Source organism: Dermacentor albipictus, chromosome 4 (assembly GCF_038994185.2).
Source record: "Dermacentor albipictus isolate Rhodes 1998 colony chromosome 4, USDA_Dalb.pri_finalv2, whole genome shotgun sequence".
Taxonomy (NCBI): domain Eukaryota; kingdom Metazoa; phylum Arthropoda; class Arachnida; order Ixodida; family Ixodidae; genus Dermacentor; species Dermacentor albipictus.
The window spans coordinates 7,477,260-7,501,299 of record NC_091824.1 but is presented as its reverse complement, the minus strand read 5'-3'; the positions used below and the strand labels follow the sequence as shown (position 1 = coordinate 7,501,299).

Sequence of the window (24,040 nt, the reverse complement as noted above, 5' to 3'; positions counted from 1 at the left end):
ATTTGATCGTCAACAGAGGAAATTTTTTCGTACAGAACACAGTCATCAGCGTACAACCTAATACCCACAGAAATCTGATCCACAATGTTATTTATGTAAAGTAAAAACAGAAGCGGACCAAGAACTGATCCTTGGGGGACGCCGGAATCAACGGGCACCTTATCTGAACTGGCTGAATTTAATGTTACAAACTGACGTCGGTTAGTCAAATAACTCTTTATCCAGGCGAGTAGTTTGTTATTTTGCAGAATGTAGCTTAGCTTATGCAACAATTTGTTATGCGAGACTTTATCAAACGCCTTACGGAAATCCATGAAGATTACATCTGTTTGTTTACCCTCGTTTGTGGCTGCTGCAAAGTCATGAATGATTTCTGCAAGTTGAGTATTAGTTGAAAATCCTCGCCTAAAGCCGTGCTGCATGCAGGTAAGTAGCTTATGTTCTTCAATAAAAGCAGTTATATGTTTGTGAATAATATGCTCTAATATTTTACAAGCTCTCGAGGTTAGCGAAATTGGACGGTAATTCTGAATGAGTGTTTTGTCACCAGATTTGTGCAAAGGCACGATTCTGGCATCCCGCCAATCATCAGGTACTGCAGCTTCGTTTAAAGACCTAGTGTACAGAACATGTAAGTATTTTGCACACCACTCAGCATAACGTTTCAAGAAAGCATTTGGAATATTGTCTGGTCCAGGAGATTTTTTTACCTCAAGGTTCAACAGCAGGTTTAAAATGCCATGTTCACTTATTACAACATCAGGAATCTCAGGAATCAGGAATTAATCAGGAATCAGGAATTAATCTGCAGAAAACTAAAATAATGTTTAACAGTCTCGGAAGAGAACAGCAATTTACAATAGGCAGCGAGGCACTGGAAGTCGTAAGGGAATACATCTACTTAGGGCAGGTAGTGACTGCGGATCCGAATCATGAGACGGAAATAATCAGAAGAATCAGAATGGGCTGGGGTGCGTTTGGCAGGCATTCTCAGATCATGAACAGCAGGTTGCCATTATCCCTCAAGAGGAAAGTGTATAATAGCTGTGTCTTACCAGTACTCACCTACGGGGCAGAAACCTGGAGGCTTACGAAAAGGGTTCTACTCAAATTGAGGACGACGCAACGAGCTATGGAAAGAAGAATGATAGGTGTAACGTTAAGGGATAAGAAAAGAGCAGATTGGGTGAGGGAACAAACGCGAGTTAATGACATCTTAGTTGAAATCAAGAAAAAGAAATGGGCATGGGCAGGACATGTAATGAGGAGGGAAGATAACAGATAGTCATTAAGGGTTACGGACTGGATTCCAAGGGAAGGGAAGCGCAGCAGGGAGCGGCAGAAAGTTAGGTGGGCGGATGAGACTAAGAAGTTTGCAGGGACGGCATGGCCACAATTAGTACATGACCGGGGTTGTTGGAGAAATATGGGAGAGGCCTTTGCCCTGCAGTCGGCGTGACCAGGCTGATGATGATCATGATGATGATGATGACTTTCGCGCTGCCTCTCCTTTCATCTCGAACTAAACGGCGAGAACACAGCGCAGACAAAGCTATCAGCGCTCGGCAGAGTCTTCACTCATCGCAGGTCGCTTCCAAGACTCGGCCGCGCGCTGCCGCATCATACGCAGCAGCCGCCGGAGTAGAACGGCCCCTTCCCACGGTGCCTTTCGCGCGACGGAAGACGCCGCACTTCCGCCCTTGCGCACCCGAGATTGAGCCGCCATCGACGGCCCACCTTTGCACATTTTCAGTCGCACATACGGGCCGCGGCGACGGTGGTATTGCCCTATAATTGCTATCGCAATAAAGGCAGCACCTCCTGCTGAGATCAATGTTCCGGTGCTGTAGAGGTGCTCACTTGTTAAGTGAGATGGCATTATCCAAACGGCTTCAATGACATGAACTGAATTTTAATATTCAGTTTCATTAAACCTTGTGTGACGCTCAGTCCTTGGCATTGCTTCCGCCGAGCTACAGAAGCCTGTAGAGACGCTTTAGATAAAAGTGAAAACACAACTTGGACGATGAATGTAACGATGAGCTTTACAGAATTTGAGCATCGGAGATCAAGCTTAGCAGATGCGTGCCTTTCCGCAGCCAAGCTTTCAGGCATTGAGGGATAGATGGAGGTTCATCCTGTTCTTTGTTTCTCCTTGTTGTGTGTTTGTTCGTTTACCGTTAATACGATGTGCATGATACAACCTTTAGCAACAATAAAACTACACATGCGAATGACTACACCGTCCTTCGATGCGGCATTGCTGCGTGTTTGCTTCAGAGAATGTTTTGTCAGGCCGTTTATTTCTTGAGCGGCCTTTGGGTGGCGCCGGTGGTCCTGGCTGCTCTCCTCAATCCACTCCATCATCGAGGTGGCACCGGGAGAAAGTAAACCGAATGGCGGTCTCGTCTTGAAAGAGAATACTGAGGGAAGACGCGTAAAAAAAAAAAAAGGCGGGAAGAAAAGCAAAACGTACAGTCGCGTCAGGGGCTCCTGAGAGGACTTATTTATAAAACAATCGTCTCTCGATTCTTCAGCCTTATCTGCTTTTCTGCGTGTCTTTGCTCATTTTCCGCTGTCGTCGCTTGCGTTGCTTTGCTCCTATTATTTTCCTTTATTCTGTTTCGCTTCGGCTCCGTTCCCGTTTACTTTTTCTTTATCAGAATTTCGTGCTAGGCGCCGCTTCCTCACTATGCGTTTGGTTTTCCTTTGCTACATTTTTGCCGGCGCGACGGGCTGCGCTTTGCTTGCTCTTTCCTAAGGCTTGCAAAAGCAGCAAGGGCGTCCCACGGAGAGAGAAGTGAGAACGAGGAAGGCGTCGCCCTTTCCCTCGGCAGTCTTGCCTCTTCTCGCGTTTTGCTTTTGCTCGCCGGCCGGCGCGCTTTGCCGTTCGGCGAGCTGCGCTCAGTCGCTCCGGCGAAGGGCGCTGCACCGCAAGGCTCCAGGAACCACGCTGCGGTCCGCAGCAGCCCGCGAATAGCTCGGCGGCGCCGCCTGGATACACGTGTGCGACGCTGCGCTCCACTGCAGCATTTGGGAGACTGCGAAGAAAGCCAGCGCGTGACATGGCGTGACTGGTGCGTCGGCACTGTGGCCTCTTCGTGTCGTTGTGCACGTGCTCTGCTGGAGCCGCGCCTACGCTGGGCGGGTGCGCGCCTGATGCCCGTCCAGGCGGCGGACCGGTGAGCGAGCGTCGGTTCGGCTTTCGCGCGGCTGCTTTGCTGTGCCTGGCGCTGGAAAAGGAGCGCACTTGGCTGTCATAATCGCAACTGCGGTCGTCCTTATGGCTCGCTGTGTTTCGCTTTATTCAAGATGCAACGTGACTCCCGCGCCACTAGTTGTCGCCGATCATACTGTCCGTAAGATAAGCGGTGCTGACCGGTGACGATATTGCATACATTCTGAGCCATGGTGACTGGTGCTACGTGAAAACGAGATAGCTAGAGCAGTTGAAGACGCAACAGTCCTACATTGCTACGAAACTCTTGTTTGCTTCAAGTAATAGAATTTTTTTTTGTTCATTGGAACATTATATCTTGGGAGGCTTCATACAAGTCATGAGAGACGTATGTTTTCTGCACGGAAGTGTTTCTGGAAGTATTCTTGTTTGCGGTAGCTGGCCAGATGCGGAAGGAAGGCAGAACTAGTAGTTTTCTACTGTTTTCTTTCCGTCCGCTTCAATTATACGGGATGTCCTAGCTAATTTTTGCCGGAGTTTAAAATATGCCGATGCACTCTAATACTACGACACCAAATGTATGTTGCTGACTATTTTATGTGTTTAGCCACACAATTTTTTCATTCTGCTTAATTGCATAATTAGTCAAGATTAGTTAATCAACATCTGAAGCAACGAAGTTAGGCAAAAAATTCCAATTTGAATGTTGTAGAGCGCTTTTTAAAACGTCCGATTAAAGACTTTCCATCTATTAGGTATTAGAGTTTTCCCGCTTACTGCAGATGCCCGGGAAAAAAAAAGAAATATATATATATATATATCACATGACATGACCGCATGCGCGCCGTGATTTGAGCGCTCCGAAACGCTCCGCGTATAAACGAACATTTAGCCGGGTGTGCTGCCGCTGCGCCTGATTATCGCTGTCATGAACCACGGCGAGGGAAACCCATGGGTGGCGTGAATTGCTGAGCCAATGCCTGCGTCACTGCCCTGTCGTCTTTTAAGCGGCAGCACGCCATGCTTGATGCTATGTTCCTTTGTACGAGAAATGTTTGGGAGAGCGCTCCGATCTCGACGCGCAAGCTGGCAAGTCACGTGATATTTCTTTCGTACTTCGCGGTCATCCGCAATAAGTGGGAAAACTATAATACCTAATAGATAGAAAGTGTTTAATCGGACGTTTTGAAAAGCGCTCTACAACTTTCAAATTCGAATTTTTTGCCTAACTTCGTTGCTTTAGAAGTTAATTTACTAATATTGACTAATTCCGCAATTAGCAGAATAAAAAATTTGGTGTGAATACCTACATTTGCACCATGCATTTCGTCGCGTCGTCTTAGAGTGCATCGGCAACGGCCTATTTTAAACTCTCGCTAATGTTAGCTGGGACACCCTGTATGTGTAATCTGTGTGCTAACATAAGCACCATCAGCCCTTTGTCGTCCATTGCAAGATAAAGGCCCGTCTCAGCGCTTTCTAAGCATATCTCGTATAGATACCCTAGTTTCGTCGTCCACTTAGCAGTTCGTAATCTCACTAAGTCAGCCTACTTCTGTCACCGTCGACTGCCTCTGCCTTTCCAATAGGATTTGACAAGCGCTTATTTTCTCTACTCATTGCATGGCCTACCTTTCAATCCCAACTGTAATACCCAGTTATTCCCAATTCACACTGCCGAGTATCTGTCTTTTGTAAAACAGCTATAATAAGGCGTTACATTTACCGTTCTGCAATCTTGAGCTTCGTCTGATGTTTCTTTATGGTCCCTGACTCTAACTGGCATTAGCAACATAAGGCTGTACATTGTTCCCATCTTGGTCGGCGTAAACACTCATGCCTTATAATAATGCGATTAGCATACTCACTTTTCGGGTTCGGACTGACTGTCTGTCTGTCTGCCTATATGTATAATAGTTTGCCCGCCAAAATGTGTCACTGGGTCGTCCACGGTCTAATCGCTACATCATCTTACTGCTGTGCTGAGGAAACCGGGTGCGAAGCCGACCGCCGGCATACATGGGTTGTGGATATGTGACACTGAGTATGTGCCACTGATTATATCCTTCTTTTCAATTAACTCGTTTTACCCAACTTGGCTCTCTGGATATGGCGATTGGGTATGTGCCACACTTCAGTAAACTAGGGTAATGCAGTATCTACCGCTCTTCGACGAAGCTCTTGGATGCTAGCTTTGGTCACTGCGTATATGCCAGCCTTCAATGAACCGTAGCAGAATGGACAGCTGGGCTAGCTGGTTTACTTGACTACCGTTTTAGCGCACGAAAGAGGAAAACGAAAAGAATACAGAGAAGAAGCACATTGTGATGCTGTCTGGTTCTTTCATTGTTTTCGTATTTCGTGCGCTAAAACGGTTGTCAAGATTCAATGAAATGCCTTAACACCAACTTGGGCGCCCGGGTACTGGCTCTTTTAAATGGACATGTTTTATGGCAGCTTGTGCAACCACGTGGTGCCCTTATTGATGACAAAAAATACATTAAATCTTATTCGGTGCTGAGTGGAGTTGAACCGGTGGCACATATATTCAGACAATGTTGTCATAGCCACCCTACTTCTGCCACCGCAAACTGCGTCTGACTTTCCTAAGGCTCAACATGGGCTTGTTTTCTCTAGGCGCCCATTGCATCACCCGCATTGTATCACATTACATTACACGACAGAGTGTCCAGAGGGAAGCGCGACGGAGGAGCCTTATAGCTGCTTACACGGATAAGCACGACTGGCGGTGGCAACACGCTATTTCGCTGTATTGCTTCAATTCTAATCGCATTAACTTGGAGATTCATCGTCAAATGGATTCTGCCGGATTTTTTTTTTATATCGCGCAGAGCGTGACGTCAGCAGTGTGGATGAACCTGAGGTGTAACGCAAATGGGCACGCAGATTGGACGAAGACACAACGCTGCCTCCGCGCTGTCTGTATGTGGATGAAGCTCACCTTCCTTAATTCTTCCCCGTGCTTAGCTTCCATTGCTTTGGTTAATGACTGCTCAAGCAAGCGATTATAGCGAAGATATAAAAAGTTTCAGCGCAGTGTTGTTAAATGTTTCTAAAGAAGCTCCAATTGTTACATAGGTGCCACTTAATGCTCCAGGTGTGGCACGTAACCTAATGGCACCTAACCTAATGTTCCAGGTGGCACCTAACACCAGGTGCCACCTAATGCTCATCTTATTTGAGACATAGGCATAACGTTTAAAACACCTGTTGTTTGGTACTACGATACTTCCGCGATGGAGGAGGGGAAAATGAAGGTGCGCTTTTTCGTTCTCGTCTTGTCACATTCTTCCTCTCAAATATTCTTCCCTTTCTTCCTCGATATCCGTAAACTATTTAGCATCAATACTGTGCTGTATATAATTGTCAGGACACTTTATTGTTTGAGGCTCTTCCCCTTAGCTATGGCGGAGCTTTCAGACATGCAATATAAGACACACGAGGTGTGTCTTATATTCTATCTCAGAGATGAGCACTGGTGCTTTAGTGGAAGCCCTCCCACATTGCCACCTGTGAGATAGAAGCAGCTTGTACACTTCTGCATGCAAAATTACTGAAAATATTGTGTGTAAATTTACGACGCTCACGTTTATATACGCTGCCACCTAGTGCGCCCACATCCGGATTAACATATTGCCAAGCCATCGTACCCAACGCCATTACGTCGTGGCCAACCCCGATGCCATCTGTCCAAGTACATGTAAAATGCGGAAAGTCTTTTAGGGACAACACAGGGAAAGACATGAATGAAATTTGTAGCATTTGATAATATAAGGCACATTCTAGGGACTGTACAAAGCACAATGTTCATTCTGAGCTCAGATATTTAAAAAAATATCTGTGAAACTGGGTAAGCTTGAATAAATTTGAAGCACGAAGCACGGAGACAGAAGCACCAACTCCCTATCACAAATTTGCAATATATTTCAAAGTGAAGCATATTACGTTTATTTGGTCCTATTACATGTAGTATTAGGTGCAGTTTACAATGTCTATTGTCATTTTAATTGCTTTGTTGCACAATTGTAAACTTCATGGCTTTTTTTCTTTTTGAAATTCACCATTTGCAACATTTTGTGTCAAGTAATCGACAACATAAGTAAACAATACGCTTGATATAGTCACTAGATTTAGCTTTTAATGCATAAGCATTCTTTGGATGGGAAATTGTACCGCCTTGTATTTCACAATAATAAATGATTTGTAAAGATAATTAATCCTTATGTACCATAGCGTAAATGTAGTTGATTGGAAGCTTTTAGGCGACAAGCAACTATTTAAAGCAAGAAATAACATATGTAATGAAGGAGCAGAGCACAGGGACAAGGCCAGCCAGATCGTCAGTTCCGTGCCTGCAGTGGAACCAGTTGGCCAGTCGGATCGCCAGTGCTTAGCACGAGCGTGAGCCGTTCGGGCAACCAGCTGTTCCTGCTCGGCGTGACGTTCCTTCTCGATTACGAACAGACGCTACCAACTGAACTGTTCAAACACTCCATTACACATAAAAAGACAATAGCCATAGAGATACTCAGGCCTCCTTAGAACATGCATGGCAAAGCTTATAGTCGGGGTGGGCCAAATGAAATTTGGAGGTGGGTCAACTTGCCATTTGGAGCTGGGCCAAGTCTACATTTAGGGTTGGGTCAACTTGAAACTTGGGTTCGGTGCCAGCTTCAAACTTGTGTGTGGGCCATGTTGAAATGTGGGGTGTGCGAACTTGAATGTGAGGTGGGCCAACAAAAATTTTGGAAGTGGACCAAATGAAGTTTGGGGGTGGGCCAGCTTGAAATTTTGGGCTGTGCCAACTTCACATTTGAGAGTGGTCAAATTTGAAATTTCGGAGTGGGCCAACATAAATGGGGAGTGGACCAAGTGAAATTTGGGGGTGGGGCAACTTGAAATTTCATATAAAGCTTAGAACGACAGAAAGCTGAGCTGGTTGGTAAGGATTCATAGAGAGAGAGAGAGAGAGAAAATGATAAAAGAGAGGTAGGTTAACCAGGACTGAGCCCCGTTGGCTACCCTACACTGGGGAAAGGGGGACGGAAAGACGAAAAGAAGAGAAAGTCCACTGGAGATATCAGTCGGTCACTTAGTCCGAATCACAGGCGCTCACTCAATCCGGTCGCTTTCAAATATCGTAGCAGCGCTTTTGTGGCCTTTTGTAGCTGCGATATGCGAGGCCATGGTCCCAAGATCTTCTTCAAGGTGAACGGCTTCCCATCTAGCTGATTGAGAGCTGTGCAGAGGTCTTGCCTTTCGTTTTCACAAGATGGGCAGTAACACAGTAGGTGTTCTATGGTTTCCTCGACACCGCAGGCATTGCACTCGGCGCTATCAGCCATTCCAATCGGAAATGCATAAGCATTTGTGAATGCGACTCCCAAACGTAAGCGGCACAGCACTGTTTCCTCATTTCGCGGAAGACCTGGTAACAGTCGCAGTTGCATAGAGGGATCGAGGGAATGCAAGCGATGGTTACTGAATTCAAATGTGTGCCACTTCTCCAATGTCAAAGAGTGAGCTAGCTTGCCTATGTGTTGGGCTGCGTCGGTCCGCGATAAAGGTATTGAAACAAGGGTTGCTCCTTCGTGTGCTTTTCTAGCAGCTTCGTCAGCGAGGTCGTTGCCGGAGATACCGCAATGACCAGGCAGCCACTGAAACACGACGTCGTGTCCTTTCGCGATCATGAGATGGTGCATTTCTCGTATCTCCAACACGAGTTGTGCACATGACCCTCGACGAAGAGATGCCAGAAGACATTGTAAGGCCGCCTTGGAATCGCAGAATATAGCCCACCGATTAGCCTGTTGGTTAGTAATATAATCAACGGCACCTCGCAGGGCAACAAGCTCCGAACCAGTCGATGTTGTCAAATGAGAAATCTTGTATTCGATGCTTCGTGATCGTGATGGTATAACCAGTGCGCTGGTGGAGCTGGTCTGAGTGGAAGAGCCATCCGTATATATGTGTATTCGATCAAAGTAGAAATTGTGCAAACAATCCAGAGCTGCTTGCTTGAAGGCCAAGGTAGGCAGGTCGGTCTTCTTTCTTATTCCTGGAACCGTAAGACACCACAAAGCTGAGGTTGAACGTGCAGAGGCTGTGAAACGCGATGGTAAGGAGGCACGATGGATGCTGACCTTGTTGGAGAAGGACGCCTGTGGTCGTCGTTCCGGCAGGCACGCAAGAGAGCTTGACTGCATCCATGAAAGATGACGAACATGGACTCTAAGCGTTTCGGTACTAATGTAAGTCGTGATCGGATGGTCTTGAGCCATCACAATGGTTCCAGCTGTTGAGGCGCTGCGCGGAAGGCCTAGGCAAACACGTAGTGCCTGCGCGTGCACGTTCTGAAGTTCTCGAAGATTTGACTTGCATGTTTTAGCAAGCACGGGAGAACTGTAGCGTAGGAGTCCGATGAACGGTGCTCGATATAACTGTAGCATGGAGTCCACTGACGATCCTCATGTTTTGCCGGCGATGAACTTGAAGACGTGAACAATAGATGTGAACATCTTCTTTAAGTGGGCAACATGAGGGCTCCAAGTGAGGTCTCCGTCTACAATGACGCCAAAAAACCGGTGATTTCTCTTGTAGGAGATAGGCTGACCATTGATGCATACCGGATAAGGAGTCATCGCTTTTCGCGTAAAAGCGACTAACGCACATTTTTCTGTTGAGATGGTATGGCCTTGTGCGTGAAGGTAGGCAGATGCCTGTGTTGCTGCTTTCTGTAGCCGTGCGCGAACCTGCGGGCGAGTGACCGCTGATGTCCAGATGCAGATGTCGTCGGCGTAGATTGAAACACTCACTGTTTCCGGTAGGGATTCGGCCAGCCCAAGAAGCGCGAGGTAGAAAAGAATAGAGCTTAGAACATCGCCTTGGGGAACGCCTCGGCCTGTGTAGTGGTCGGTAGTCGCACCATCTTCCGTTCGTACGAACAAGGACCTTTGTGTCAAGTAGTTACTGACCCATCGATATACTCGTCCTCCTAGTTCAATTGTCAAAAGTGCGTCTAAAATGGTTTGATGGAAAACGTGGTCGTAAGCGCCTTTAACGTCAAGAAAGAGTGCTACTGATAATCGCTTCCGATATTTTTGTTGTTCCACAGATGTTACTAGATCGATGACATTGTCAATCGATGAACGACCCCGTCGAAATCCCGCCATAGAGTCAGGGTAAATCTTGTGGTGTTCAAGGTACCATTCGAGACGCATGAGGATCATACGTTCCATGAGCTTCCCGACGCAGCTGGCAAGAGCTATAGGCCGATAGGATGCCAGTTCGAGCGGTGACTTTCCTGCTTTTAGAAGCGGTACCAGGCGGCTGCGTTTCCATTCCTGTGGGACGACACCATCTTGCCATGAACTATTAAAAATGCTGAGGAGTTCTCTTCGTGCTTCTCTGCCTAGGTGGCGCAAAGCAGTATATGGTATGCCATCGGGCCCTGGTGAAGACGAACACTTACAGAGCGCCATAGCAGCTTCTAGCTCTTCCATAGAGAATGGAGCGTCCATACTTGCATCTCGTGGGCCGGGGATGTTGCCTAGAGCCATGTCAGGGACTAAAACTGTGCCGCCGGTGACGTTCGCACAAAATGCCTCTGCGACGTCTATCTCACAGCGGTTTTCATAGAGAGCAAGGGCGTTGAATGGGTGTCGTTGCTGGGGACTTGCGCAAAGACCCCGTAGGGTACGCCATACACAGGACAATGGCTTGGGGAGGTCTAGTGAGTCGCAAAAACATTTCCATCTTTGATGCGCTAACTTATCCATACGGTGTTTGATCTTCTTTTGCATGCGCCGAGCTTCTATGAGGTCAAGAATTGACTTCGTGCGCCTGTACCTCCTTTCAGCTCGGCGACGTAGTGCACGAAGCCTTTCCAATTCAATGTCACTCTCTGTACGGTTTGATGGATGTGTGAAGCAGCGTGTACAATCTTGCATAGCGTCTGCAATTATGTCTTCTAATCTGCTTGCAATATGTGTCTTGCATGTGTCTTCTACGCGATCGTGAAAGACTGACCAGTCGATTTGGCAAGAAACAACCGGTAATGTGGCATCTAGTCCATCAATTCTCACATAGGTCGGGATATGATCACTTCCATGGCTTTCAATATCAGTGAACCACTGCACGCTCAAAGTCAGGCAACGTGACACCAAAGTCAAGTCAAGGCAGCTACTGTACGTAGTTCCTCGCAGAAATGTCGGGCTTCCGTCATTTAGAAGACACAGGTTGTGGCCTGATGCAAAGGATACTAGTGACCTGCCCCTCGAATTTATCCTGGAGCTTCCCCATATATGGTGGTGAGCGTTGAAGTCCCCTGTTATTATCCAAGGACCGGGAGTAGCAGCCATAATATATTCCAGTCTTTTTCTATCAAACTGACTTGTTGGGGAAAGGTAGACGCCAATAAGAGTAAAAGACAGCTTCTTCTTTTTCACTGTAACACAGACGTATTGGTTACCGTCGTGTGGCGCTACTTGTTGGGAAAAATACGTAAGGTCCTTGCGAATGTAGACCAGAACCCTACTGCTACGGACACACATGTTGGAAACAAAAGTTTCATATCCGGATAGTCTTATGGAGGCTGATAAGTTCGGTTCACAGATGACCAGTATAGGAAAATGGTTTGCAAATACGAACTGTCGAAAATCCGAAATACGGGACCTCAGGCCTCTCGCATTCCATTGGAATATGGAGGCACTTCTCACATCATCCCGGAACGATCGTTGTTGTTGACGATGAGCCATGGTTCTGCTGTAGAAGTTCTCAAGCACTGGACTTCTGAAGGCTTGCCAGAACCGGACTGATGGCATCCAGCACTTGCGAGGCACTTCGAGCTGTTGGTGTCTGTAGCTTGTCCAGAAGAACACGAATAGCACTCACCAGAGAGCTGATCATAACAACAATCTGTTGATCTTGGTCCGCCAATTTATCAGGAACAGACGAAGTGTCCCCTGCTGTAGAAGTATCACTTCGCTCAGTAGGGGCATGTAGCTTCGGGAGTGCAGGCCACGCGTCAGCAGCCGTGCTGGTCGATGCACCCTTGTCCTTTGAGCTGACTGCGTTTGGCCTGGGCGGAAGAATGGGTGGTGATATACGTGTGTGGCGTTCTGCAGAGGCTTTGGAGGCTTTTGATCGACGTTAGCGACGTGATCGTCGTCGCTTAATAGATACTGCTGCTTCTCGGTGAGACGAGTGGTCTCTAACCATTTTCTTCAATATTTGCATTTCCTTTCGAATCAAAGGGCATTCCTTCGAAGATGCATCGTGAGGGCCGCTGCAGTTTGTGCACTTCAGCACACTGGCCTCGCACGTGTTTGTGGTGTGGGGCCCAGTGCAGCGGGAACAGACGGTAGTGTTATTGCACACACTACTCACATGGCCAAGCTTCATGCACTTCCAGCACTGCAGTGGTTTTGGTATAAAGGGGCGAACTGCGTGTCGGAAGTGGTCCACTTTTACATGCGACGGGAGGGATTCGCCCTTAAATATGATCTTCACACACCGTGACGTGCCGAGACGAAACGCGTTTGTGATGACGGTGTTCTCTGTAGCTGGCTTGATTAAGATTGACAGATCGGAGTCGACAATGGTCTCGTCAACATCGTAAATTACGCCAGTACGGACTTGTTTGCCCAGCGGAATATAAGGGCCGACTTTCATCCCACCAAGTTCCGTGATTTTGCGCAAGGAATCCAACGCAGCCGCGTGTTCTACGTCAATCGCTAGCACGTTCTTACGGGTGTTCACTCTGATGTCTTTGATTTCGTTTGTAACCAGCGCCTCTAGATGAGAAGACACGGCTTGCCTGTTGAGGCGTCTCAGGTTGTCAGTGGCGAGAACTGGCGAGAACAGGATGGTGAGCTCCTCGGTATCCCGCGAAGATCGCATGGTGGACTCACTCGAATTCGATGATGCGCTGAAAAATGTTCGCTTTGCTTTATGACTCCGCACCCGCTCAAAGGTGTCGTCACAAGAATCTTCACCGCTGATATAGTACTGCATGGTGTCGTCGCTGTCCGTGTCGCTCTCGGTACCGTTGCGCTTCCTGGAGGCAGCCGCCGCGGGCACTGCCGAGTCCGGCGGACGCGCGTGAGGCTCCATCTCCATCGCAGTTAAGGAGGAAATAGCAGTCCACTGGCAAAGTCTAGGAAATTCACAAAATGAGTAGAGCTGGAAGAGCCGGGGTAAGGCGTGCTGACACGGATACAAGACAAGTGTTGTCCACTTCTCTTGTGTCCGTGCCTGCACGCCTTACCACTTTTCTGCACTTTCAAACTTCAAGTTGGGTCAACTCAAATTTGGGGGTGGGCCAAGTTCATTTCACAATGTCACCACCGGGTGACAATTTCTCTTTTTTCATGTATTTAACCCAAGCTGAAGGGAGGGGGTGTCCTGAGGAGCTAGGGAGAACTGGTTACGCCTAAATTTATCCCAATTTGTTATCTTAACAGTTCGTTCAGGAGTGCGGGTTGGTTGTACCTGCAGTTCAGTATCTAGAATGTAATGGTCGCGGCCCAAGTTCTCCACGAGATCGCTCCAAGAGTGTTGACCTACCCCTCTGACCATCGTGAGGTCAGGGCACGTGTCTCTGCTTACGTTGTTGCCTAATCGTGTTGGTTGAACTGGTTCTGTCAGCAGAGTCATGCAATGGAGCGCAAGAACCTGAGCAAGCCGGCGTCCTTTCGATGTTATCTTTGGTAACCCCAGGCTGGGTGCAGGCCATTGATGTCGCCTACAATGTCCATCTGTTTAGCGTCTTTGCATGGATGTGCGAAAAGATGTCTGCACTGATACTTCCTCGCATTAGGTGCGCTGTAGATATTAAGCACAAACAGGCTGCTATGGGAGCGAGAGCGCGGGACCAATTCGAGAAGTACGTGTGGTATGGGTGAGGTATAGAGGGTGTGTTCGATAATGGTCAAATGTTTGGACGCAAATGTGGCTCTGAGTTGTGGTGTGTTACGATTTATTGTGTCTGTGTATGTGTTGTAGCCGGGAAGTGTAGGAGCACAATGCACTTCCTGCAACGCTATTACGTCGGGGGGATGGTGCTGTGTGGCGATGAATTGCGTAAGAGAGCCGCGTTTCCGGTGGTAGCCCCTGCAATGCTATTGCCACACGCTTAGGAGTTGGGGGTAGTGAGTGTCCCTTTACGGTTTCTGGCCACGATCAAGTATTATTTGTGTGTTTTACTCCCGTTGGCCGTCCGGGTGACGGCTCATTGGCCTGGGAGGTGCCGTGAAGGGAGTGTTCCGGGCACAGTGAGGCGGGTTTTCGGTCCGTTGATGGTAATCGTGCAGGACGAAGGTAACGATGCGATCTTTGTGTTTCACGTGAAGGGGACAGGGAGCGTTTGGATGAAGATGGAGCGATTGAATTTCGGCTGAGTGCAGCCGCTATTTGTTGTTTAATATCAGCCACTATCTGCTGGACAGCGAGTTGCAGGGCCTGTTGTATTAACTGTTGAAGTGGAGCTGTGACTTCAGCCATAATGACCTCCTTCATTTTTTGCATTTCTGCCTGCATTATGGCAACCAATTCTGTCTTTAGAGAGACGGCCATTTCATTCAGTGCCTGTTGCGTACAGTAGTCGGTGGGAGAGGTTTGTACGCAGTCATTAAGACACATTAAGACAGCGGCGCGGCGGTGGCGTAGAGAAGGAACACCCGCCTCGCGTGCATGAGGCCCGTGGTTCGAATCCCGGTGCCGGAAATTTTCCACCGGATAAAAAAAAATCCGCGTGTTGATAAAACTGCATAAACAGGCCTGGAGTGTGGCCTGATTCCGGTGACCAGAACCAGTAACGCACTCCCTCACCAGAGCAGGATTGGCCACCCTGGTGCAGCACTGGGCCACAACCTCGTATATGAACACAACAATCAAACCCCGGACCTCAGTCCCCAGCAGCTGCGAAGCAACTGACCACGGCGGCGGTCAGACTTGCGACGCAGCAGAGGGTGCTAAGAATCCCTGGCTCAGGACAGGCCGCCGTTAGAATATGAACCTGGCAACGTTTAACGCTAGAACGTTATCTAGTGAGGCAAGTCTAGCAGTGCTATTGGAGGAATTAGAGGGCAGTAAATGGGATATAATAGGGCTGAGTGAAGTTAGGAGGCCAGAAGAAGCATATGTCCCTAATAGAAAACTTAAAGCTTTCATCCTCTGCTGGCATTGACAACATCAACGCTAAGATTCTGCAGAACACCAAAGATACATGTTCATCCCTGTTGTGCGTGTTATTCACTCAGTCACTACTCACAGGCCAACTGCCCAAAGAATGGAAACAAGGGAAGGTCGTTCCAGTCCACAAATCAGGTAACAAGAACTCGCCTCTAAATTACCGTCCCATTTCATTAACTAGTATTCCCTGCAAAATCATGGAACACGTCATCTATACTCACATCATGGCATTTCTCGACTCGAATAATTTTTTCAATCCTGCCCAGCACGGGTTTCGCCGTGGTTACTCCTGCGAGACTCAGCTTGCCGCTTTCTTACACGATCTGCACTCTAACCTTGATTGTAAACTTCAGTCTGACGTAATATTTTTAGATTTTGCTAAAGCCTTTGACAAAGTGCCCCATAAACGCCTTCTTATAAAGCTTTCCCGCTTAAATTTTGACCCTAATATACTAAAGTGGTGTAGAGGTCTACGCCCCTACATCCAGTCATGATGACCAGGAAGTCAAAAGCTTCTATGAAGACGTAGAATCGGCGATTGTTAGAGTGAAAACAAAATACACTATACTAATGGGCGACTAAGACCACTGCCTTGTCTCTACACTAAGAGACAAGGCAGTGGGAGAATATGGCATAGGCACTAGGAATAACAGGGGAGAGTTATTAGTAGAGTCGATGAGGATAGCAATAGGGGCTTGTTGGTACGGCATATCTTATTTTGTTATAGCGCAAGCTTGACAAGGACAATAGAAGGCACATCTGACACACACAGCAGGGTCGGTAGCAGGGGGGGGGGCGGCAGAAAGTTTGGTGGGCGGATGAGATTAAGATGTTTGCAGGGACGACATGGCCACAATTAGTGCATGACCGGGGTTGTTGAAGTATGGTAGAGGCCTTTGCCCTGCAGTGGGCTACGCCCACTGCAGGGCAAAGGTCTTTCCAAGATGATGACAATACCAAGATGATGATGATGATGAAGCTTGCTCATTAACGGCCCCTCGAACACTTTGAAACTGCCCTCTTCTTGTTGCAAGTTGCGTAGACTGTCGTTTGGAGAAGCTTTTAGCGCAGCTGAAAGCACCAATATAAATTTATTTAACATTTTATTCACGGAAACAATTCACCACGTGACTGCCGACCGCATCATCGCGCAGGTGCGCTCACCAAGAGCATCATGGCCGTGCCCACTCGATTCTCCGTGATAAGTTTAAGTAGCAGGTAACCAGTGCGCTGCTGCAAAAACGTGATAAATTATAAAAAAAAACGTGATAAATTAAGATTTTGTTTTATTTTTTTTGTCTGCCGTACACTTTATGGTAATGGAAACAGACCGAATCGCAAAAAAATCTTATATCTGCAAAACACGTTAGGGGCGCTAGCTGCTCTTACTCCTCTGGCGTCTCAGATTTGCTCTGTGATAGAGAACTGCGTGCAGAAGTAGCGAATCTATTCGCAAGCTTTTCATGTCGGTTGTGAACGCTCTAGTGAGCAGACTCGCCGCCTCATTGCCTCGTTTAGCGCAACAGTTATGAGTGCCATTTGTGTGGCGCAAGTTTCTCTCGTTGGTGCATCACTGCTGCCTCAAAGTCTCGGTTCTTCGCGTTGCTGTGCTTCATTGCCTGAGTAGGCTATGAAGTAAGACAGGAGACGCGTAAACAGTGTAACTAAAGCAGCGTGGTGCGGCGCCACATTGTTCATTACCACGTGCCGTGCAACCTTAGATTTTAGCATTGGCTTCGAGGGGTTGCGTCAGCGTGTGAGAGAAATGGGGACAGGACGCAGAGAGCGACAAGTTGGGCTTGTTGGTGGAAGTTCATCTTGCAATACTGGGGTTATTGCGCTAAGACACACGGACAACTGAATTAGAAAAGGACAGGACGCGGGCAGTCTCAGAACTGAATTTCATTGGGTGAAAGATGACACACACACACACACACACACACGCACACGCACACACACACGCACACACACACACACACACACGACAGACAGACAGACAGACACACGCGCGCGCGCACTCGCATATATATATATATATATATATATATATATATATATATATATATATATATATATATATATATATATATATATATATATATATATATATATATATATAAATGTATACAAACAGTTATCAAAATGATGTCAGAGTGCTGATAGGCCATCCAAAATCGCTTCCGTCACAATCTTGCGTCCAGAAATTACACCTCAGAATCGGCAAGCACAGTGGAAGGAACGCTAGCATCATACACGCGCTTTTTTCTTGATAACAATATGCCTTGAACAGCTCCCGTGTATGATGATCCCTATGACGGGATAAAATTTGTTTTTTTTCTAGAAGCGGAAACAAAAATGCCAGAACTTTTATTCCTGAGCGCAGATCGACAGAGGAGTAGGAGGCACAATGTAAACAGTGAATGCGGTCATCTTTACGTGGAAGAGTGTACACATCCTTCTTTGTCATTGCATTTAGGTGCCTGTAGTCGACGCAGAATCCCCATGAGTTATCTTTCTTCTTGGCCAATATAACTGGAGCCGCCCACGGAATATTGGACTCCTGGATGACGCCTTTCTGTAGCATGTCGCTAACTTGTACGGTAATCCCCTTGTACCCGCTGTGGTTGCTCAGTGGCTATGGTGTTAGACTGCTGAGCACGAGGTCGCGGGATCGAATCCCGGCCACGGCGGCCGCATTTTGATGGGGGTGAAATGCGAAAACACCCGTGTACTTAGATTTAGGTGCACGTTAAAGAAGCCCAGGTAGTCAAAATTTCCGGAGTCCTCCACTACGGCGTGCCTCATAATCAGAAAGTGGTTTTGGCACGTAAAACCCCATAATTTTTTTTTAATCCCCTTGCGCTCAGCTGAGGAAACGCGGTACGGCTTCTGTCGTATTGACGACGCTGTTCCAGTATTCATGCGGTGGTGTACGCAGGAGTGCGGTGGTGAATGTAGACGCTCTTGTGCAAAGTCAAACACTGAAGCATAACGGGCAAGGAGCTCTTGGAGAGCTTGTTGGTCGAAATAGGGAAGCGATTTGTTATCATGCTCTTAAATTTCGAAGAGTGATCGCTGAGCGACGAGCTTGCGTCCGTGTAAGTACCAACTGCACGAATGCTCACAACACCATCTTCCTCGAAGCGTGATACCTTCAGTCCTGCAGGCAAAATAACTTACTCGGAGGACACATTCACCGCCTAGACGTGAGCACAACCTTCTACAACTTTAATAATTGAGCGAGGGACAAGTATATTCTTCCTTAGAGTGTTAACCTGTTCGGGTTCAGTTAATCCACAGCAAAAACCAATGCGGGCGTACGACGAGGTCACTCGGATGAACATTGCTGTCTGCGCAGGCAGATGTACATCAGTGGACAGGGAAAATACTTTTTGATAATCGGATGGAATGTCGTCGAGCGTTGGTCTGACATCGCTGCTCAGTGAAATTTCAGCAGCCCTGCGATCTAATGTTGCTCCACACTCGCGTAAAAAGTCAATACCAAGAATTACGTCATGCGTGGCCCCTGCGAGTACAGTAAATTCCTTTCTAAATGCCTTTCCACTAACGGTTATGACAAAGGCACACACACCCACAGGACGTAACAGTTCACCACCAACTCAGCGAAACGTGGTATTTCCCTTCCAGGCAAACATCACTTTCGGTCCCAGGCGATTCTTGAATGAAAGACACATCACAGACACGGAAGCAGCAGTATCTACCAAAGCCATAGTATTTGCACCATCGACACAAGCACACACTTTGCTCTTTAACATCACGATAGGAGGAGGCATTTGAAAAAGCAACCGTCCCGCGACCTCACCTCCATTGGTCGCACCAGCTAGTTTCCCAGCTGGCGCGGCGTAGGCGAGCGGTGACGCGTAAATGGCGATCTACGGGTCCGGTTGGGCGGTGGAGTCAGGCTACGGTCAGATACTGGGGCGTCATTACTTGGAGTGTACTCTCGAGGTACACTCTTAAAACAAAGAGAGTTCCGGGCACTCTCTTTGAGGGAGTGTCTGCTTGTCCCATATTTCACTCTCTTTTCGAGAGTAGATCGACCCTCTTTGAGAGCGAGTAGGGCAACTGCTTCTGACAGAGTTTTATTACTCCACCGCAAGGGAGTGCTAGTACTCTTCCGCAGAGTGCTAATACTCTCCCCCTAGGGAGTGCTAGCACTCTTCCACAGAGTGCTAATACTCTCCCCACAGGGGTAATAGCACTCCCCCAGACCGAGTGCTTCTTCTCCTCCAAACCGAATACTTGTACTCCAAGCCGAGTGTTTCTACTCCCTCAAACAGAGTGCTTGTACTCCTTCAGAACAGAGTGCTAGTACTGGTCCCAATCGTGTGAAAGCATGCTGTAGATCCGTGGTCACGTTTGAAGTGATTCGCAATACTTACATGTGGGGAGTATTTTATTCCTTGATAAGCAGCTTCTGCACTTATGCTTGGTGAATGGGATGCAATCTGTAGACGCCGAGTTAATCAAATGAAACATTTTCTCTCCTAAAAGGTCAAAATCTTGATTGATCTGTCAGAAGACAAACTGAACAATAATTTCAGAAACATACTGGCAAACACAGTATATAAATATTCTTCAATTCAAATTGGCTCCCTCTTTTTAAAAATGTAGTATACAATTGAAAGTTAAACATAGAAGAAACATGTGCGAACTCACAAAGTATTGACACTGTGATCGAAGAGAAATATACGCCACATTACTGGTGTTGCATCTGGGTCGCAAGCCCCAAGGGTAGCGTTGGTCTGGCGGCCTGGGGCACCGCGGGAAGCATCCGAAGGTCATGGCAAAGGATGAGTCGACTGCTAACAGAACAACGTGTTTATTAAAGCATCGCAAAAGAGCGGCCGGTCAGGTCGACCGATGTGGAGAAACGGGAGACCACGTTACTCGACGGAAGAAATTGGAGCCTCCCTTGGCGTCCGGGGGCACCTGCTTTTATACTCTCGGAGTCGAGGGCAGGAAGGAACGGCTCGGGATGAGGCGCACGTGACGGCAGTGCACGGACACGTTGAGACGAGAAGTGACGCATCCGCCGGGCCGGTGCCGGTCAGACCTCCTCGCTTCACAGTTGGGGAGCTCCTCTCCCTGGCTGCCGCGCTTTGACAAGCGTGGGCACCAACATGCACACACACACACACGCACACACGAAGACACGTGGCATTGAAACATGCCTGGACGCGTTTGGCGGGAGGCGTTGCGGCAGCGCTGAAGGGGCCCAAATGTCCGCCGCTTTGAACGAAGCCCCGGCGTCCGTTGCATCCGCGCCGGCTATACCGCGCGTCGTAGGCGAAACGTAACACTGGCCACGAAACGCATTTCTGGCACAAAACGCGTGCTCTTACATGGCAGAGGTTACCAGATGAACTGCTATGCTTGGGGCTGGTAATGTTCATAAATTGTGCAAGACACCTTTTTGTGTGGCATATTCTAATACCGCAGCTCATTTGATAACGTCGTGTACAGCATTTGATGCTCCGGACTCAGACTAAAGTGCATTTAGAAATGTGTTGTATATTCTCATGTAAGGCTGCAGGTCTACCTAGCTTTGCTTATATTTTACGTAAAGTTATTCATGTATGGGCTGCACTCCATTTTTTCTAAGCGTGTCTTGTGGTTCTGCAGCAATATCCTGCCCGGTCTCAAACCGGTACAGAGGCGTATTATGCGAAGCATATTACGAGGGCTCAACCCAGCTCCTCAGGCGCGGCGGTGACCATGAAATCACGTGACACCGTGACGTCACGACAGAGGAGAACGAGGGCTCAACCCAGCTCCTCAGGCGCGGCGGTGACCATGAAATCACGTGACACCGTGACGTCACGACAGAGGAGAAGTGGCTTTGGCTCAACTCTTGCAAGACGGGCTGGGTGGGAATCGAACCAGGGTCTCCGGAGTGTGGGACGGAGACGCTACCACTGAGCCACGAGTACAACGCTTCAAAGCGGTACAAAAGCGCCTCTAGTGAATGCGGTGTTGCCTTAGAAACGCGCTGTTTCTAAGGCGTGCGTCTCTTGCTCAGGCGCACATTTCGTTGCCGCGCCGAACGCTGCTTTGCTCGACGCTCACCGCGTCCAATGCGGGGCGCGTAGTCGCTGCCCTGTAGCCCATTGTCTTACACCCCTTGGCGGGTCGACGGGAACGCTGTCGCGTTCCACTCTTGAAGGCGAAGAAGTAATGCATGAGTTGTTTCTTCGTCTAGCCGAACCAAATATAGCCAAGCAACAGCAGTTCACCAGGCTAAACAGTGGTTCAACAACTAAAATAAAGGCTAGTATGCTTCGCATCCTGGGCTTAACCTTACCTAAGCCACAGCCATTTTTTTATATTTCCTGTTTGGTTGGCCTCCTCACGAAAGTAATTTACAGATGCTGTTGGAATGATTCCGTTACACTTTCTCACAAATAAATAAAACAAAATTTTCAATGTTATCTAGTGTGTAGCAAATGAATATAAAACTGCAAGGAGCATTGGCATTAAAATCTTGCACATCAAATTTCTTGTCATATATGGTACCTTTTCATTCCCATACGGCAATAACGCTATACTTCTGAGGAACAGCTTGCATAATTACATGATCAATTATTGTGACTCGCTGACTTTGCAATATAACTGAAGTATAGCTTGGCTTCAGATGTGAACCAAAAATCAGATGGGATGAATATGATGCATCAATGGTGTCATAAGCATAAGTACAGGCAGGGAAGTGCACGAAAAAGACAAAGAAGCAAAATAAAACGAGAATGGCACCATCCTGTTTCACATATCCCTTCCACGCACGTGGATTTTGCATGCGACTATGCATATACTTGCACAATGAACCAACTACCTGAAACCAAAGGTTTTTTTCTTACTGAAGTGGCTAAGATGCGCAAAAGTAAGAAAAATTATCGCACTTCACAGAATCTTCGTCTCAAAACAAGTACATATGTGTTTAGAAAGATTAATACGTCGCCTGATTGTGGCCTCTATCTTAAGTCCAGAAGAATTATGTCTACAGAAGCCATGAAACTAATGGGCTTTTGCTTGACACTATATGCTCACAATCGCCAATTGACGAACAAATTTTCTACTCAGATGCTCTGAGTTCCTTGCACTGAACGCATCTCTACCTCCACTAGCATACTTCGTTGGCAAGTAGATTCAAGAAGCCACAATTTTACATTTTTAAAATAATTTTCAATTCCAAGTGACCCTCTGGCTTCTAAGACGTAAGGTGTGCACCACGGTGAACACAGTTAAAGGCCTTGATTGCTCCTTGCTTTCGCTCTGGGAGCTCGTGAACTTATTTTCATTTATGAGGTGGGCAATGGAGGTCATTTTGACAGGCTCGACTACTGCTCCAGTTTGAAATCTAGCATTTTACATTTATGAAGGCATGTAAAAGTTGCAGTTAGACCGCAGTTATTAGTTTACTAGACCAACTCTGTTTTGCGTACGGCAGATGACTGGTAACACGAAATTAAAGCAAGGTTTTAGTTTGATACTTTATTACTCTACTAAAATAGTAAAGCGATAAACACATTTCGATCTGTGATGCAGTATCAAGATGCACGCATTACACTTGTAACCCCCAGCGGAAGGGTGATCTAGTTGTTAAAATGACATAACTCTGAAACGGCAACTCATAGTAGCAAATGCACAGGCATGTCCAAAACAATGAGCCTATGCAAAGCGCCCCTGCGATTGTAATTACACACAGCAGCCGTTATATTCGATGCCAATGCATAACTCGCTGCTTGACAATTCACCGAGTTCGTAGACATAAGCACCCTTTCAGATTCGCACCGTGCTCGAAAACCGCAACAGGAGACATGACATCAGACATATAATCACACCATTTCAATACATGAGCAAAAACAGTTCAGTCTTAGGGCTAAACGCCATGAGGGCGACTTAGTGCGCGACGGCGACGAGCAACGGCTTCGAGCGACAAAAGGGGCCGTCGCGTGAAGAGATCGCTCGGTTCCGATAACCTAGAAATCGTTGCTCGTCGCCCGGAAGTGCTATGAGCGACTAGCCAATAGCGCGAAGCCGGAACTGGATGTACATCGCTGAAATACTACCGATTATCGCGCGAAACGAGCAAACGATTGAATTTTTATACGTGCAAGGATAAGAACCTACTGCAAGACCTGCGGAAATACTTTATGCTACATTTTACAGTGAAATACATCAACTTAAATTACTAAAGCACGCGTCACGCAAGTTTTGACGCGTGTTTGGAGCCCTTATACAGGCAACACAGGGGAGGTGTCGCTCAAAATCGTAGCTGGGACGGAGTACGACTTGTCGGCGATGAGCGTACGCGACAGCCATCTCCATCGCATCGCTTGTAGCTATCGCACACAAGATCGCTTATAGGGGGTTTATACGTTATTCCGCATAAAACATGGATTCCTCATGAGTTTCCAATAAGTTCAAGATAAAGCGCCCAACTGACCTTTTGCATCATGGAGCTGAATGCCTGCGACAAAGTTTCTAACTAGCATTGGCGCTGCACGTAACTTCAGTGGTCGCAGATTACCCATGGGCGAGACACCGTGAAGCGTGCGGCTTATTTATAACGAAACATGCCGCCAGCAAAATGACGCCTTCTGTTATGTGACTCCTTATTTGAACAGCATT

At 47.4% G+C, this 24,040-nt stretch overlaps 1 protein-coding gene across 9 annotated transcripts in view; it reads left to right on the top strand.

Moving 5' to 3' along the window:
• The window catches only part of nab (NGFI-A-binding protein homolog), a 1,159,032-nt gene that overhangs the window by 621,810 nt on the left and 513,182 nt on the right, over positions 1–24,040 (top strand). The window lies entirely within an intron of this gene.